The following is an 18,873-nucleotide window of genomic DNA, read 5'->3' as shown; positions in this document are numbered from 1 at the left end:
AGACTACTCCACAAGACCATCGATACAGACCACAAGGGGGTTTTACTTATAGATTGCATGTTTTTATATTCGATTTCATTATTGATTGTATCTTACTCCATGGTGCTTGGACTTGTAAACCCTAGGATGATTTTGTTTCATTGACCATTTATTATGTTTTATTTAATTGATGTTCTAATTGAGTTCCAATATTGAATGCTTGTTGAAATGATTTTCCCTTAGAGTGACACTAGGGTTGAGAATTCATCTTGGTAATCCTTGTGGATGGGTAACACACCATGAGGGTTAGACAAAGCTAGATTGGAGAGGGTTGAGAGAGTGAGTCGAGAGATAGCGGAACGTCCCCTTTCCCTTCTGATGTGATTTATCCTATCTCCGTGTTCTGAGAGTTCTTTGCGGTCACAATAGAGTGAAGTGCTAAGAGAGAAACTCCGCTGGGGCTTAGTTGCGCAAGCGACAGAGTGAAGCGTTGCAGTAATCCTTAGTGCTGGGGTTTAATTAAGACTAGGGGTCTTTCGCCTGGACCAAAGGGTTAGATCTAGATTAGGGAATAGGGTTTATCACTTGGAGTCCCTAGAGATTTAAGCAGTCTTTCACAGTGTGAGGTGTTGAGATTGAGTGATTTCTCCACCGGGACATAGTGTAGGGTTAGTCACGGTTGACCTTAGGTTTGGGACCGTGTGTTTAAGGATTTCCATGACTTATTAGACATCAGTTGGGAGACATAATGATTGGTCTTGCACTTGAAGCAATAGTCCTCTGATGAGCAATGTCGGGCACCCCACTTTCTATCGATTACCTTTGCTCTCATTTTATTGTGTCTCTCTTTCTTATTTTCTTTATTTCTTTTTTTTTCATATTGATATTGTTCACACCACTATTGATTCATCTTCATCATAGTTAAATAGCAATTCTTGTGTTTCTGATCAGTATTTCTTGTGGATACAACTACCCACTCACCAGGGTACTTTTATTACTTCGACAACCAGTGCACTTGAGGTATACATGCAAAGTGTGTGTTAGTTATCTAGCCAACATATTCGAGTGATTGTGTTCTAAACCACAAAGTAAAAGAAAGAACTCTAAATGTGTGTCTACAGTCAATGCAAATCAGGGACAGAAATCAAGGGATGAAGATGGTCACGGATGTATATCCCCCCGGGGCTACTAAAGTGAGAAGGATGCTAGAAATATTACGCAAATGGTGGTGTGGACCAAGAAATTCCTGAGATAGATCAACTCGATGGTCATGGTCATTGACCCCTAATCTAGTACGAGTATTGATACAGAATTTCTTCTGACCAAATCCTCCTACAATTACATTACAAGTAGAAAAATCTCTAATTAAGGCCGAAGCACAAACTAAGTTCAACCCTAATGTTGGAGGGATACAAAATACTCGATGGTCAAGGTGTATTTGTACATGGATCCCTTCCAAGCTAAGTGTGTCTAGTACAAGGATAATGGTTACGCAACCTAGTACAACCTACAAATTGGCATACAAAGTTCTTATGCATATCAATACATCAAAGTACACCAAGCATGGATCAAAACACACCGAAATGCAATAAAATAGATCATCCTATCTACACAAGTTCACCACAAGGTTCACCAACATCCAGTGACCCTATGGTTTAGTTGTTCATACTAAGAAAATACATCGTCAAATCCATAGAAACAACTAAATAAGCAACAAAGAACTGCATCAAGTGATAAATGTGAAGGGACAAGCCACGGGAGGCTTCCAACGATGCCATCAAAGGGGTGGCTTCCTTACTCTCTATAAGCTTAAACAATGGGAAATGATGTCAGATCTTGCCTCTTCATTTGATTTTCTTGTCTAAAATGTCTTCTTGAGTTGTCTTTACTCCGGATTTGGAAGATGGAGAGGAATGGTGGAGGTAGGAGAAGAAGGTGTAGAAGAAGCTCCCTCAAAAAGCCCTAAAACTCCTTTTTAAAACTTTCTCTAGTTGGCTTCACGGCCTTCTTCATAGGCGTGAAGGAGGCCATCAGAGTCTCGGGAATTTGCCAAAAATTCACAAAGTGCTATAGTAAAACTGATATAGAACCTGTGCATTTTTCATCCAGTTCACGGCAATTCATGGTCGTCAGCAAACCCGTCAATGAAACCAGAGACCTAGTCGTTTCTCAAATTCTTCATGCTATAGTAGTTGCTACAGTTTTGCTACAGCACACATGGCTCTAAAACACTGTTTTCGATATCGGTTTCCTTCTCTTTAGCATTGTCGACCTCACCCGAGTATCCTCAAGACCTGTAACACTAATAAGACCGATTAAACCAAACAAATGACAACAAATCATAGATCTATACATAAATAATATGATAAGAATACATATAAAATACACACATTTAGGCATTTATCAGGAATCATCTTGGGGTATTGTTCTCTTGTTGTTGAAAACTCGATCATAGTCTGTCTGATCATTTCACCCTTAGTGATTGTTCTACCAAACCAATTCTTGTTCTACTAGACATTAGGGGAGCGATTAGTACAAGAAGTCCAGTCCCTATGGTTCGACAATCTTATTCCTCGTAGGATACCACTTTATTACTTGCTACGATCAGTACACTTGCAGAGAGTGAACCATTTTACAACTCTTTACTTCGCTTCTTTTGACCTAGAGGACTCCCACAAGCAAACAATCAGACAAAAATCTTCTTATGCACAAGTTGGTAGCTTCACACATTTTCCAAGGTAGCCCTTTCCTATGAATGTTCAACGGGTGGCTTTCAAACTTAAAAAAGGTAGATCTTTCCACATCTTTTACTGAAAATATGATAGCTTTCACTCACCTAAAAAGGTAGGTCATTATCTCATTAGGGCATACACAATATCCGACTTGTTGAGAGTAGCTTCATACTTCTAATAGGGGTAGCTCTTTCCATTTCTCAACTTTATTCTTTTTTGTTAAAAAAAATTCTTTTTAATTTGCAAAAACTTTGTCATTAATCAACCATAAGAAGTATAATGAATAAAACTCAAAGAAGTCCAACATGGTCTAAGTTGCTACAATAGAGAAGATGTGTTCTCTAATTAGGTGAATAACCAAGAATAGAATGCACACTAAAAATTGAACTCAAAATAGAACAAACTCACAAGTGTCCACCCTAATACTATGAAACTCCTCTACATTTCAAATACACCATCATAAGTCAAACTTGGCATGAAAGTGAGTTAAAAATGAAACTTAGATGCCTCCCCACACTTAATTCATACATTGTCCTCAATGTGTGTAAAAGATAAGCATCCAAGGCAATGTAAACAATAATAAAGGGGAGTGGAATACGATTACTTCCTCGGTTCACATAAATGAAGTCATTGAAGCTTGGAACTGGCCAAGTGTGCCCTTTATTGTACCCTAGCAGTTTTAGGGTCACTTAAGGTCAAGAATTGATAGAGTGAGCACCCCCTTTATAATTGAGGATGTTTGGTGTTGCACATATGTCCTATGAAGCATAAGGGAAAAACATTAAAGCTTAACAAAACAAAGTAACAAAAACAGAAGATAAAATCCACTAAAAGTCTCAAAATAAGTATAAACTAGGCAGAGCCAACCCTTGCCATAAATGATGAATACAAAGTCTGAAATAAAACACAAAATGAAATAAAACAAAATAAAGCTAATGCTTGGCGGTATCTGATGGAGCTAAATCGGTCAGCGAATGCGGTGATGATGGAGGGGTCGATGCCGGAGGGGTTGGAACTAGATAAGGGACCAGCCGTGAGAGTAGATCTAGTGCACGGCCAAGGTCGGCCTCGAGCCATGCCTAGGTCTCTAGGATGGTTTGCTGGCCCTCTTGCAGCTGTCGTATCTCAGTTCACAACTCCTGAATCTTCGACCGTCATCGAGAATGTGTTACTACGGACTGGCTACACTCACTAGTGCAATGGCTGATGGTAAGGATAACTCACTATCGGACTCATCATCCGACTCCTCATCTTCTGCCTCACCCACCTTAGGTGGCTGCTCTGTCCTGCTAGGGGTGGCGACCCATTTGGAGTAGCGGCAGACGACCATCCCCATAAGACGCAACATGTCCATTCCCCTACCCTAGAGCCGATCTCCCATTCCTATACCCTAATGAGCCGTGTAATGTATGGACTAGCAAAGATCGCACCTAGGCATACATGCTAGTCCTGGTGAGAGATGAAATCTGCCAAGGCGTAGCCTAGGTGGATGGGCCGACATTCAACCAGACTCAATAGGAATAAGAGCTCCTACCACCCCACCACTCCGGTGCTATCTCCTCACCTTGTACAGGATCTGTTAATGATAGCTTATACATACTTGAGAGTTGGCCGGATAAGAAATGAGGCCTTCGTTAGACCCGGCTCGTACCTCCCGCCTATACTTAGATATTTCTATACTCTTTTGGAGGTGACGCTAGGAGGAAAATCGATGAAGAGTTCTTCATACTGTGGGGTGCTAGTAAAATTGGTGTCATAAAACCCCATCATTAGAACGAACTCTGTGTGTGTCTGCGTCTGCTGCTCCCTCAAAAGCTGGAATCGGATCACTCCTAGACAGGCAAAACCTATCAATCCTTAGTCTAATTAAAATGTGCTGAGGACCTCGAGGGTGGTGTCGCTGTACACCTGCTCCTATATTGAAAATAATCAGCTCCAGTCACCCATCTGCATTATCCTCATGACCTTGTCCTCAAGCCCTACTTGTGATAGTACAGGCCAATCCATCGTATAAAATTAGCCAAACCATTTCATTCTCAAGCTGGCAAACCATTCTTGAAAGAGAACCTCAGAACAAGTAGGGGCTAAAAGAGTCGAGAGAGCCGATGTTTCCTTTGCAGCAACTGTATTGTACCCGAGGTGGATGCCTCGGGTCTCTTCCTCTTGGCCGGCCTAGAAGCTGCTCTCTTTACTCTAACCATCTGGCATAAGAACAATACATAATTTAGAATACAAGAATATGAAATTTGAACAAAACAGGAATGCTTACGGCTTACTTATGGAAAGACTTATGGCCGTAAGGCTTAGGGAAACTCACCTTTACGATAACCTTATGGGCGTAAGCCTCAGGCTCAGGCCGTAAGGCCCTCCTGTAAAATGGAGCTCCAAAATTTACAAATTTCTACTCTAAACTATTATTTAAGCAATGTTAAACAACATACATTCATTTTCAAAAACCATTTCAGACTATTTACTCAAAAATCATGGAAAACAAGTGTTACCATCTTGACAAAGAGGGAAATGAACTAAACGGCTGGTGAGGAGCTTTCAATGTGGTCCAAACCCAATCAGAAACACTCAAAAACCAAAGAGGAAGACAAGGGAAAGAGTATGGGAGGAAAAAGGAGCACCAGTGACCTCAATCTAGTGAAAAATAAATTTGAAATGAAGATCAAAGGTCGCCGACGGCGCTAAATCCCTAGGTGCTTACGGCCAGCTTATGGGCCAAAACTCGACCGTAAGTCTCCCTGAATGATGGGGTGCTTACGGTGGTAAGGCCTGCCCGTTAGGGTATATCACTTTTACAACCTAGGTTACAACCGTAAGAGACTTAGCACTATAGTCCGTAAGGTCCTCTATCTTGCTCTTATAGTTTGGCTTACGGGCGTAAGGTGCCCATAAGGAACCTGGGTTGTATTCCTAGAAGGTTATGGGCAGTAAGGGTTTAAGGTATACTCGTAAGGTTCTCTTGATGACCCTTATGACTTACTTATGGGTGTAAGCTACCCGTAAGGAACCTCTGAACTGTGCTCAATAGGACTTATGAATTGTAAGTGTACTCATAATGCTCTTTAAATTCCCCTTGTGAGGCAGCTTATGGGCATAATATGCATGTAAAGTTTTCTGTTTGATGCTTACGGTCGTGCTTACGGGCGTAAGTAGCTCGTAAGAGTCTTGGAAAATTGAGCAGAGTTTCTTCTAGTTCATATAGTTAAGCTCAAATACATATAAGACCAAAGAAGGACAAAATGGGTGTCCATGGTCACAAGCATCCAACCAACACATGAAAATTCATGACAAACCAAGCAATTATTGCAAACTTAAACAAGACTACAAACTACAACTATAGACTCAAACTAAGAAAAATATGAAAAATCTTGCTTGGGTTGGCTCACAATAAGTGCTTGTTTGACGTCACGAGCTTGACATACCTAAAATGCGCATGTCATGGAAGCTCAAAGTAAAATCATTCCTCATATCTAGAATCAATATTTTCGAAATAATACCCAAGTGCAAGATCAAAGAAATTAGGAAACTTACCAATAAAGTTGACCGATTCGGGGGTTACCATCTTGGGCGAAGGTTTTCTCTTGACTTTCTTGGGAAAGTGACCTCACACCTATGCTTTTCGCTCATGTTCTCCTCAATTATGGTTGGTGTAAGAAAAGGGGTGGTCTCTTCAATATGAGGGGCATCCAATGACTCCTCAAAAGGCTCATTGTGTAAGATTTCCTGCACATATTCATCAACAATCAAATTAGTTTTATCAAGAAAATAATAAGTATCATCAAAAGTAGAAGGATGCTTCATTGCATCAGATAAAGCAGACATGACTTCCTCATCCCCGAAACTAATTGTCATTTTACCATTATTAACATCAATGAGGGCTTGTGAGGTGGCTAGAAATGGCCTACCAAGAATGAGGGGCACTTCAACATTTTCATCTACATCTAAAATCACAAAATCTACCAGGAAAATAAATTTGTCAACCTTAACTAAAACATTTTCTATAATTCCCCTAGGATGTCTAATGGAGCGGTCCACTAGTTACAATGCCATCCTAGTTGGTTTAAGGTCACAAAGTCTAAGCCTCTTAAACATGGTGTAAGGCATCACATTAATACTAGCACCTAGATCCTCTAGGGCTTTTTCATTTACTAATTCACCAATGTTAAAAGGGCTAGTAAAACTCCTCAGATCTTTTTGTTTCCTTGGTAGTCAGTTCTGAAGCTACACCGAACTCCCTTCGATCAATGTTACCATTGATACCTCCTCAAATTTCCACTTGTTCGTTAATAGGTCCTTGAGGAACTTTGCATACTATGGCATTTGAGACAAGGCTTCAACAAATGATACATTGATCTGCAATTGCTTCAACAAATCCAGAAATCACTTTAATTGTTCATCCGTATAATGATTCTTTAATCTTGATGGTAAGGTAGATAGGGAACGTACTCCTTCACCGGTGATGGTGTTCTCTTCTCAACATTTGGGGTAGTCTAGCTTTCCCTTACCGGACTCTCAATAACTTCAATTTCTAGCTCATTTTCCTTCTCCATCACCTTTTCACTACCTGTTCCCATTTCTTTACCAATTCGAAAAGTAATTGCCTTGAGATGTTCATGGGGATTGGCTTCAGTGTTACTCAGTAAGCTTCCTTGAGTCTGTTCAAATAATAGTTTGGCAATCTACCCGTTCCTATGCTTTGGAAGCGGTTGTCTAACTGCTGGAACTTAATATCTGTACTCTGAATAAACTGAGCGAGTACTTCCTCCAATGCTGGTCTCTTGTTATTTTATTGGTGAGGAGGGAATCCTGGCAGCGCTTCTGCTACTGCTCTTGATTTTTCCAAGAGAAATTGGGGTGATTCAGCCATCCTGGGTTGTATGTGCCACTGTAGGGGTTCCCTTGTTGTCGGAAGGCACTACCAACAAAATCTACCTATTCGGTGAGTCTGTGTGCCGCTCTAATAATTGAACAATCTATCAAGTCATGTCCTCCCCACAAGTATTATACGCCATGATGTAGCTGGCTTCTTTGTAGACAAATTGTCAATCTTTCAGCTTAAGGCTTCCATCTGGGTTGCTAGTACTATGACTTCACTATCTCCGATCATCCCAGCTGGTTCGATACTAATTTGCCTCTCAAATTCCATTGATAATTGTTCATGGCTATTTCGTAAAATAACTGCTTGGTTGCCTCTGAGGTCGTATTACCAAGTGATCCTCTCACTACCGAATCAATAAGTTGTCGGGTACTCTGATTAAATCCTTGATGGAAAATCTAAACTTCCATCCACTCAGGGTGGTCATGATGTGGGCATTTCCTTAACAAGTCTTTATATCTCTCTCACGCCTTAAAATAATAATTCACTGTCCATCTATGCATAAGCTGTAATCTCTTGACGCAGCTTGGTCATTCTTCCTAGACAGCAATAATGATCCAAGAACGCTTCAACAAGTTGTTCCCAAGTCATGATAGATGCTCGAGGAAAAACCTGAATCCACTATTTAGCTCTTCCATTTAGTGAAAATGGGAATAAGCCAAGTCTAATGTCGTTATCAGAAATATTGTTAATCTTCAGCATGTCACATACTTCGAGGAATCCCCCAATATGATTGTTAGGATCCTCATTTTATAATCCATGGAACTGTATTGAATTCTGAACCATCTATACAAACGCATGCTTAAGCTCAAAGTTGTTTGCTGTAACTGATGGGTGCACTATACTTGATTGAGAATACTCAAGAGTGGAGTGAACATAATTTTGAATGGGTCCTATGCCATTTCCCTTGATCTTCCATGGTGTCCAATTGCTCTCCCTCTACACTTACTATCAAAGAACCTGTTTCATTTAGTAGAGTTGTTCTTAACTTGGTTCCAATCACTCTTTCTGTACTGCTCTCGTCTTTTGTCAGTATTAGTCCTTTGCCCTTCAGTGGCATACACTGAAATCAAACAAAAGAAAAAGAATAAAAAAATAGTAAGGAAAAACAAAAAGAATAACAAAGAAGAAAGAAAAGAAAAGAATGGCAAAAGTAATGAATAATCAAGTGTTCCTAATGTCACTATCCTTCCATGGCAAAGACACCAAAACTTGATAAGGGCGCAAGTGTACATGCCGATCACGTAATAAAGTGTGTGTAAAACAGAGTGTCAGTCCACAGAGAAGGAGGTGAATACTAGTAATGACTCTATACCAAAAAATAGCCTAAAAGATTACATGATGTGTGTGAGAATAAAAGCAAGTGAAAATAAGAAAATATCGGAAGTAATAGGAGATGGTAGCGAGCCTTATAGGAAGGCTTACGGCCATAAGCTATGTCCGTAAGGTCTTCTATTTTTGTTGTAGTCCAATTTATGACCGTAAGCTTCAATGTTCTGCTCCTTGCGACAGCCCTTATGGGTGTGTGCTGTGATCGTAAGCTCCTCTAGATGGTCCTTATGGGTGATACGTGCTTGTGTATTAGTAATATGAAGTATTCTTTTCTTACGATGAGCATTTCTTTTCTCAGATTTTATCGCTAATACATGTGTTTTTGTGTTCTTTTGTGCATGTAGGGTTGTGGAGCCAAATGTAGAGGAAGGAAGCCAAAGTAGATTGTGATTGCACTTTGTTGATGGAATCATGGAGTGAACAAACGTGAAGACACAAGTTGTGCTTGAAAATATGTGAATGTGTGCCAACCTCCATGCGCTCAAGCAATTACATGGTTTGGAGGGGCACAATGGCAATCACATTTGTGTATTCCGACTTGTGCAATGCTAGGAAGATCTTCATCAATGTTATCCCTTATTGAAGAAGCGACGCGATCTACGGCATAGACGTGTGCCCGTTTATGTTGCCTCGATGAAAAGTGTGGATTCGGGAGTATTTTTGGCGGAGTACTGTAGAAAATCATTGTATCAATTTAATGTAGCAGTTATTGTTCAAAGGCCGCAGAAAATCAGATTCCTACATATTCACACGGGCGTGTGGAAATTCCATATGCCCCTGTGGATTCCCGATTTCAGCCCTTTATAAAGCAGCGACTTGTACCGATTTGGGGATCCTCTTTTCAATCTTTTCTCCAACTTTGGAGAGGCATGTGACTAGGGTTTAGAGGGGTTTTGGCAAGGTTTTTGGAGTGGTTCTACGGCCATCGACACCGCGTTCCTTTGGAAGAGAGTTATTGGGGGAGCTTTCGTCGGTATCAATCCGGCGAAGTGCGCATTAGGCTTGACAAGGGAATCTTTGAAGAGGACGAGGCTGCTCTACAAGACTATCGACATGAATACCGAGCGGGTTTTACTTATGGATTGCATATTTTACTTTTAATTTCATTATTGATTGTATTTTGCTCCATGGGTAGCTAAACCCCTAGTGGGTACTTGGACTTGTAAACCCTAGGATGTTATTGTTTCATTGATCTTTTATTATGCTTTCTTTTATTGGTGTCTTTAATTGAGTTCCAATCTTGAATGCTTATTGAATGATTTCTCCCTTAGAGTGACACTAGGGTTGAGAGTCTACATCGGTAGTCCTTGTAAGTGAGTGACACACCATGAGGGTTAGACAAAGCCAGATTGGAGAGGGTAGAGAGGGTGAGTCGAGAGGTAGCGGAGTATCCCCTTTCCCCTTCATTGTGATTAATTCTACCTCCGTATTCCAAGAGTTCTTTGCAGTCACAATAGAGTGGAGTGCTATGAAAGGAACTCCGCTGGGGCTTAGTTGCACGAACAACAGAGTGAAGCGTTGAAGTAATCCTTAGTGCTGGGGCTTAATTGCGACTAGAAATCTTTCACCTGGACCAAAGGGTTAGACCTATATTAGGTAATAGGGTTTATCACTTAGAATCCCTAGAGCTTCTTGCAACTATACATAGTGTGAGGTGTTAAAACTGATTGATTTCTCCACCGAAGCATAGTGTATAATTAGTCACGGTTGACCTTAGGTTTGGGACCTTGTATTTTAGGATATCCACGACTCATTAAGCATCAGTTAGGAAACATAATAGTTGGTCTTGCACTTGAAGCAATAATCCTAAGGGGAGCAATGTCCGAGTGCCTCACTTTCTATCGATTGCCTTTCCTCTCATTTTATTGCGCCTCTCTTTCTTATTTTCTTTAGTTCTTTTCATATTGATTTTGTTCACACCACTATCGATTCATTTTCACTTTAGTTAAATAGCAATCTTTGTGTTTCTGATCACTATTTCCTGTGGATTTGACTACCTACTCACCAGGGTATTATTACTTCGACAAACCCATGCACTTGCAGGTCACATGCAAGAGGTGTGTCAATGGGCATCCATACGGGCATAAGCCTTTCCTGTAAGGTCTTCTGATTTGAATCTGAATCCTCCTTACGGGCATAAGTATGCCTGCAAAGTCTTTTGGAATTGACTTACGGCCGTAAGGACGACCCCAAGCTGATTGTAAGCCACCCAGTTTGCCTTGTCCTTGTTCTAATGATGCTAAGAGAGCTCCAACTTCATTATTTAAGGTATGAAATGTTTCATTTGGCTCTCTCTCATCTTTAAGCACTACCCTAAGCCTGTTAATACACAACGCACTATATTTAGCATCGAATTCCACAATATGATTTTGATACATACCAATTGAGTGTACAAATTGATATAAAATACATGAACATTGTACACTCATCAAAGGCATAATATCAGCAATAAAATACTTCATATGCCTAGAACATTCACCAATTAAAAATAAATGATAAATTTTCTCCCTTATATATCCGACGAGATCTAAACAAGTTTCATGAGAAGTTAGACATGTTCATGTCCTTTTAAGTTGGTTTTGAATTGATGAATCTCACAAGGAGGTCACATATTCATTTGCTTAATGTAAAATCAAACATGATTTTCATGACTATTTGTCATGTTTTTATAAATATTTTATATGAATGTTTGAATCAAAAATTAAACAAATGACTTCATTTCATAATTATTGCTAGATTAAACATAATGTTCTACTAGAATACTCAAATCTGATCGCATTTTTTAAATTATCTTCAATTCAAAATGAAGAAAAGCATAAATATTTATGTTCTACTCACTTCCCAATACCATGGAATCATGATGTATGAGTCCAATCATCTCCCATATACTCCTGCTAAAAATAAGTCAACTTTCTCACATGAGTTTTATGAAAGCATAAATTAAATCTCCTCCTCCATCTCCTGCCATTCAAGAACACAAACAATTCAAGAACACAAACAAAATAAGTGTTGCATTACCTCACAACCCAGACAGAAATCCAAAGTAATATTTTTCAATTATTTCAATTTGAATAGAAGTTGAATCCCTCAATCAACTATATTTTTTAGCAAATAAATTTTTATATTTGAAACACATTAAACTTGTATAGTGAGTCACGCATTCTTGACAAAAAAAAATATGAAGCACCCATACAACCAAAAAAGGTCTAGATGGGCCTGGTAAAAAAAAAATGTGCAGCAAATGATGAATGTGACACATGACTTACCACTTTAGCCAGATTTTTAGCAGTGTTCATTAAAAAATTAAAAATAAATAACAAAATCTTCAACATTAGGAGTGCAAAAATTGAGACAATCCATGAGTCAAAACATCCACATACTACACTAAAACTGATACAAAAAGGCTTTAAGATAATAAACAAAATAATATAGCAATGTTTATTACTTTTAAGCCTGCTCCTGCATGAGAAAATCAAAATAATAAACATTGCAACAATAATAATGTTTTACTGATTAATCAATAAAAATATGATTTGATGATAATGACAAATCCTTATAAGCATACCACATTCTTTCCTATAGGGATACACTCTAAAATAATATAGCAATCAAATTTTTATTTTATTATATATCTGAAATAAATACTACGAAGCCATCTAGTATTCTAGTTTTTCAAAATCCTTGTCAATTGTTGGAATGGCATTTTCAAAGTTTCCCATTTATCAATTAGCAAACTAATACCTTCAGATAAAATACAAACAAAAAATTAAATAACTAACCCCAACTAATAACTGTATATATATATGGATGTTATGTACAAAAAGTAAGAAAGAAAATACTTTGGTGGTGGAAACTCCTTCCCATCTCTTCTAAAATATTCCCTAATTGAGACCAATGAGGTGCCATTATATTCTTGCAGTGTAACCAGTCATTTTTTTGGTAAGCTAAAAGAAAAAAATGAAAGACAAAAATAAATCATCCAATAAGAAAGACAAAAAATTCTAAAGCAAAAATTAAAATAATCACTTAATAGATAATGAGATCCCCATTTGAGGCATACTCCTCCCTGTGGCGGCTACTACTAGAACTCTCTTCTTCTTCTTCTACTTCAACTTGCTTGGACTCTTCTTTTGCAACTTTCTTGGACTCAAAGAATGAATCCACAACAAATTATTAAATATCTTCAAATCAGGAAGTGCTGAATCTATGATGAAATGCTCAGACAACGTTGCCTGAACCATGGTGTCACAGTAAAATTGGTAGAACACAGTATATAAAAAATGGCCATGGTGAGAAAAGTATGTCACCTATGCACAATAAGGAGGAATTAATACCTCTATGAAGGGATTGAGTTTTTACAATAGATGAATCAATGAGAGAAGTACTGCATGAAAGCCCTAAATCACCGTCGAAAGAAGCATGAAGGGGCACAGAAGCTCTTGCTCTTGAGTTGGCTTGGCTTTCAAAATCAAGGCTCAGGAGAGGAGGTTAGTAAAATAAGAAATAGAAGATGCAGGAAATGAAAAGGGGATCTCAAAAAAAGAAAGAAGTGAACAGTAAGGATGTATATAGGTGGGAAAAGTGGCGGATAAGAATGGGGCATGTATAGTCTTTAAAAAAAAAAAAATTGATAAATACACAATAAATGTATGTACTATGGTGGCACATCATGTGTTCCTCCATTGCTGTTCTATGTTTACTATTGAGCAAAATTTAATATCTCCTTGTTTTACATGTTGAACTGTTTGTATAACCTTAATAAATGAATGAATATAGTTATGGGCAAAGCCTCATGAATTGCGGCTTGGATTGGTTGTCCTACTAATCATGAATTCTTCTCTGTGGTCAAGAATCAAAATCAAAGGCCACATCAAATCACTGTGTTGTTTATTGCCGAAAGCCCTTGAAGAATCGGAGTTGAAGATTTCCTAATAAAAGGTCATCAATCCTAATTCATTGACGGGACTCATTCTGTACCCTAAGCTACAACCGTATGTCTTCTTTTATTCACTTGATTCCACTCGACATGTTATCTATATTATTTTAAAAACTAGAACAATAAGAAATATATTTTAAATATTAGCTATCTATATTAATGGCATGAATTGTAAATTTTTAACTATTTTGGAATTTGTTTGGTATATGAATTATATTTTCAATATTAGTTTTGTATGTCAATTACGTAAATGGTAAATTCTAGCTATTTTGGAAATTTTTAGTAAAACCTTTTTTTTTAAATTTTAAATATTCTCTCATTGTTATTTTTAAAATTCTACATCTTACATGGTCATGTTATGTTATTAGCTCATTATAAAAATATGAAATATTAATTTAATTGACTTTTTTTTGCATTAGAAAAATAATAACTATTTCTATTGTCAAGGAGGTTGTGAGGTCAACCCTCTTACTATATTGCTTTGGATTTATATTAATTTATTTGTTGAAATATTTATTTTTGAAAATTAAAAATATTATTCTGGTTATATAAATTTTTTGAACTATTGAACTTGTTTGTTATTTTTATTTTGGTAAATTTTATATTAATTTTTAAGTATGTTTATATTCTATTTTCTGCCAATAGAGGTCGGTGGGGCATTGACTGCCTTGACAAGTATTTGATATTTTTACAAGGATGCAAATTCTAATATTCTGACTTAAGTGGGATCTTGATATTTTGACTGATTCTTACATGCACCATAGGAAGCAGTAGTTGTTATAATATTTTGGGAGTCTTTACCTTATTATAGATATAAACAGTGATATTTATTATGTTGGTTTATGTTTTAAAGTATTTAACACGGATTGTTTAGAAAGGTCTATTCATTCTTTATCTTTTATTTATTATATTCTAATTTAGATATTTATTGTAATTTGTATAATTTCCTTTTAAAAATTATGCATAATTCTACTATGTTATTATTGAATATTTATTGGGGTTTTTAGTTTTATAATTTTTTTGTTCACCCTTCTGTTGATGGCAATGTGTAGTAGAATTGTTAATTTATCTTAGATTTGATGAGAAACCTGATTTTCCACCCATGGGACAGAGGCTAAAATTTGGGAAATGGGGTTGGGGCCACCTTCAGGGAGGAGGAATCCTTTCCTCATCCCGCCCCATCCCTAAATATACAATTTAAATATTATATATACATATACAATGCTAGAAAATTATTTATTTTAAATATATATTGTTAAAAGGTAATATATTTGATGTATTTAGAAAACAAATAGATAAAAAAAAAAGAAATTGGGGATGCAGAATTTCTAAACTCAGGTAATCCCCGTGGGGACTAGGATGAGGAAAAAACTTTCTCTATACCCAGGTTCAAGTTTGGAGATATGATCGGGGATGGGTTTGATGAGTAGTGGTCCCCAGGTGAATTTTCACCCTATTGACATCCCTAGTATGTAGCTAGTTGCTTGTAACATTTGAGAGGTCTACTCTTGTAATGTAACTTTTTGTTTCATGTGTTTCAGTATAAAATGAATACACCGTGTAATGCTTGAGTTGTCAAATATTGTTTTTACAATGAATGGTTATAGCACCCATGTGTTGAAACTATTCTACACTCTTCCTGAATTTTATAAAATTTATGTAATATCTCATTAGTTTATTTACACTACCATTGTAGACTGGCCCAATCCTAGGCATAGGCGACCAACGCCTATGCCTAGAGCCTCACAATTTTTTATGGCTACATAAGTTTATTTTTTAAAATTATATTAAACTTTTTATTTATTATTTTATCTGCATAATTATAATTTTAAAAATTTTAACTGTGTTTTAAACTATAAAACTTAGTTTATAATAAATTTTGTGTTATAATAGGACAAAAAAATTTCAAAGGTATCACAATTAATTTTTGAAATTATATTTAATCTTTTCATTTACTATTACCCTATTACATAATTATAATTTTAAAAATTTTAACTGGTTTTTAAACTACAAAACTTAATTTATGATAATTTCAGTATGTAATAAATTTGGTCTTACAAAAGGGCCTCATAATTATTTAGGGCCCCACAATTCATTTTCTTCTTTTCGAAACAATAATATTTTAAATTCTTATTCACTGTTATCCTATACACATAATTATAATTATCACACCTCGAACCCGAAGCATTGGCAAACGGCCACATACATACAAGGTCGTAACCAAGTAGGCACACAAGGCCTCAATACCGGTCTCACACTACAAAAACAACATTTAATAGAGACACTAACTTTCAAATGCAAAGGAGAGTCACAATGTTCGAAATACAATGAAATCAACTAACAAGGTCTGACACAACAATTATTCAAAGATATGAAAATCTAAAACCCCAAGCAAGGGAAATTTATCAACTTGCTAGCAATAGAAGACAGCTTGCCCCAAGGCGCTAAGCTGCTACCACTCACAACTATTCCTGATCTAAAAAAAAAAGAAAAACAAGAACAACTTAATGAGCTTGGAAGCCCAGTAATCAACCACTAAAAATGTTGGGATTATAAAAAGTTTCGAAAATTTAGAATAAAAATCAGTGATATGATATAGCAGAACAATTACCAAAATACAATTCATAATCAAAACAAAAACATTCAATATAGCTCAATTTTCAGATAAATCCAGTATATGTCTCCTAATAACTATGGTCAAAACAAAAATATCAAAGCTCATTTGTTTAACCTTGGTGACCCGAGCTAGAATATTAGAGTTAATTTGTTTATCCTCGGTGACCTGAGCCAGAATATCAGAGGCCGTTATTTTTCACCGACGGAACGGAGTGAAACTATAGTTTCTTAACATATCCTGTACGTGTCGACACGGTCAGTGTTTAACCCCAGTGACAGGGTAAGTGCATAGTTAATTGGGGACTAATTTTAATGTCAAAATACTTAATGACAGCAAAAAAAGAATATCAAAGTTCAAACTAAGCAAAATACAGGGTAAATCGTCAAACAATTTCATCTGTTGCATGATCCCATTTTTATAATATCAAAATAAACTAGTTATTTGAATTTGAACCGATAATTTATAAAAATTGTCAAATATTTGAATAATTTATATAATTTACAAATATATTTAACTAGAAAACAATATATATATATATATATAATTTTCAAGCAATTGAGAGAAAAGTAAATAATCTGAAATTAAATAAATATTTAATAATTCAAATAATTCAGATAATTCAGAAAAAAAGATATCATAAATCAGAATTTTAGCTAGCTAAAAGATAATTCTGAAAATAGTCATAATTAAAGAAATAATAAATGACTAATCAACCAACAATGAATGTATAAAATAATTAAGTTAACAAATTTAGCTAGTGTCAAAAAGATATATATATATATATATATAGTATAATTTATATGTGGTTACTTACCTGGATGTCTTCAAATTCTAACTCACACTCAAAGACAAGATCATCCCTTCTTGAAATATCCTAGAAAAGGCATAGCCCAAATACAAAACTCAAAACATAATTTTAACAAAACTCAAAACAATGGACCATAACCCAAGCCAAAAAAAAAAGGATTCACACTCTACTTCTAGTACTAGACATCTCATGTGACCAAAGAATAAAGAATACTAAAATATTAGTTATGGCCCCAAGATTAAAGAGGGACTAATACCCAAGGATCTTACTCATGCAAGGCTTCAAGTATAACTCCGACACTATTTGACCACCAAATATTAAGACAAGGTTAACTAGCAAATGCATGGCAAAACATATGGTCGTTGAAAAAGAAGCAATTCAAGCATACATACCTATACATGTATAGGTAAAATCATATAAGATTTGACATCTAAAAAGATTGAGAACATCTAGATTTGGCAAACTAGAATGAGGGAAGATTGGAGCAATTACGAGACTTGTTATCAAAATAATTGCATCTATATGAAGAAACAACTCATAGTTGGCATATACAAAGTCTTGAAGCAACTATTCACAAAAATAAGAACTAAAAAGAAAATCTCAAAGCCACCTAGATTAAGAAAATACTACAACTAATAGGTGCTAAGAATGCATAAAGACATGGAGGAAAAGCTAGTCATGCATGAAAATACTCTTAGGCTTAAGCAACGAACACTAACTCAAGCCATAAATCAAGCAACTCATGCCAAGAGATCAAGAAAAGGCAACCTAATCACAATGCATAGATATCATAGATTCCCAAGGCATAGCAAGCAACAAGAACTCATTGAGGCATTTTAACAAGCACCTTATGTGCAAGATGCATGCTATGGTTTGCATCATTTGCTTAAAACCATGCTAGGAAACAATATACAAAAATTCCAACATCACAAACAAAGACAAGATCCTAGCTTATACAAGGTTTTAAAACCCTTACGCATGCACAAGAGAAACTAGATTACCAATCATCAAGCCTCTAAGCAACAACATGGTTGCATATACACTCCAAAACTAGGAGAAAAGGGTTATCTAAGGTTCAGTTGCCCAGCTTCTCCACAAGCTTCCTCTCCACCCTCTATCAAAGCTCTAATCCCTTCAAAAATCCTACCCAGAAGCAAGAGAGAAAGGGGACTGCTTACAAAAGTCCAAATCCCTAACACCTTGTTACAAGGATGGCCGGTGCCATAGCATCAAAGAAGGACTGAGTAGTTGTTGTAGAGGTGAGGCATGGTTGTTGGAGACGGCTGTCAGATATGGCTTTGGTGGGAAAAGATGAGCAGTTTAAAGGAGAAAGACAAAGAAAAACTTACAGTTACAATTAAAGAATGAAAAGAGAAAATTGTGGTGGTGGGTCAACAATAATCTTGAAGATTTTAAATGTTTTCAAATTATAAGACTTCATTAATGATAATATGCAATAAATTTGGTTTTATAATAAGCCCCATCATTTTTTAGAAAATGAATTTTTTTTCTTCTTAATTATATTTAAATTTTTTTATTAACTATTGTCTATTATTATCCTATTCACATAATATTATCTTACCA

General features: G+C 36.4%; 2 long non-coding RNA genes across 5 annotated transcripts; both read right to left on the bottom strand.

Moving 5' to 3' along the window:
* Positions 1-1,545: 1,545 nt before the first annotated feature.
* On the bottom strand, positions 1,546-13,522 carry LOC120282633. Of its 4 annotated transcripts, XR_005543005.1 has the most exons (4): positions 12,768-13,522; positions 11,767-11,889; positions 6,252-8,659; positions 1,546-2,273 (listed from the first exon to the last, which is right to left on the bottom strand). It is a non-coding gene; the product is annotated as an uncharacterized LOC120282633 (long non-coding RNA). The 4 variants fall into 4 exon arrangements; XR_005543002.1 differs by having other exon boundaries at positions 11,767-13,522; XR_005543003.1 differs by having other exon boundaries at positions 6,252-6,443; positions 11,767-13,522.
* A 2,545-nt stretch (positions 13,523-16,067) lies between these two features.
* LOC120282491 lies at positions 16,068-18,654 on the bottom strand. Its single transcript, XR_005542973.1, has 3 exons — positions 18,291-18,654; positions 17,296-17,355; positions 16,068-16,340 (listed from the first exon to the last, which is right to left on the bottom strand). It is a non-coding gene; the product is annotated as an uncharacterized LOC120282491 (long non-coding RNA).
* Positions 18,655-18,873: the final 219 nt, after the last annotated feature.

The sequence above is a fragment of the Dioscorea cayenensis genome, chromosome 18 (assembly GCF_009730915.1).
Source record: "Dioscorea cayenensis subsp. rotundata cultivar TDr96_F1 chromosome 18, TDr96_F1_v2_PseudoChromosome.rev07_lg8_w22 25.fasta, whole genome shotgun sequence".
Lineage (NCBI taxonomy): Eukaryota > Viridiplantae > Streptophyta > Magnoliopsida > Dioscoreales > Dioscoreaceae > Dioscorea > Dioscorea cayenensis.
This window is presented reverse-complemented; position numbering and strand designations above follow the sequence as displayed.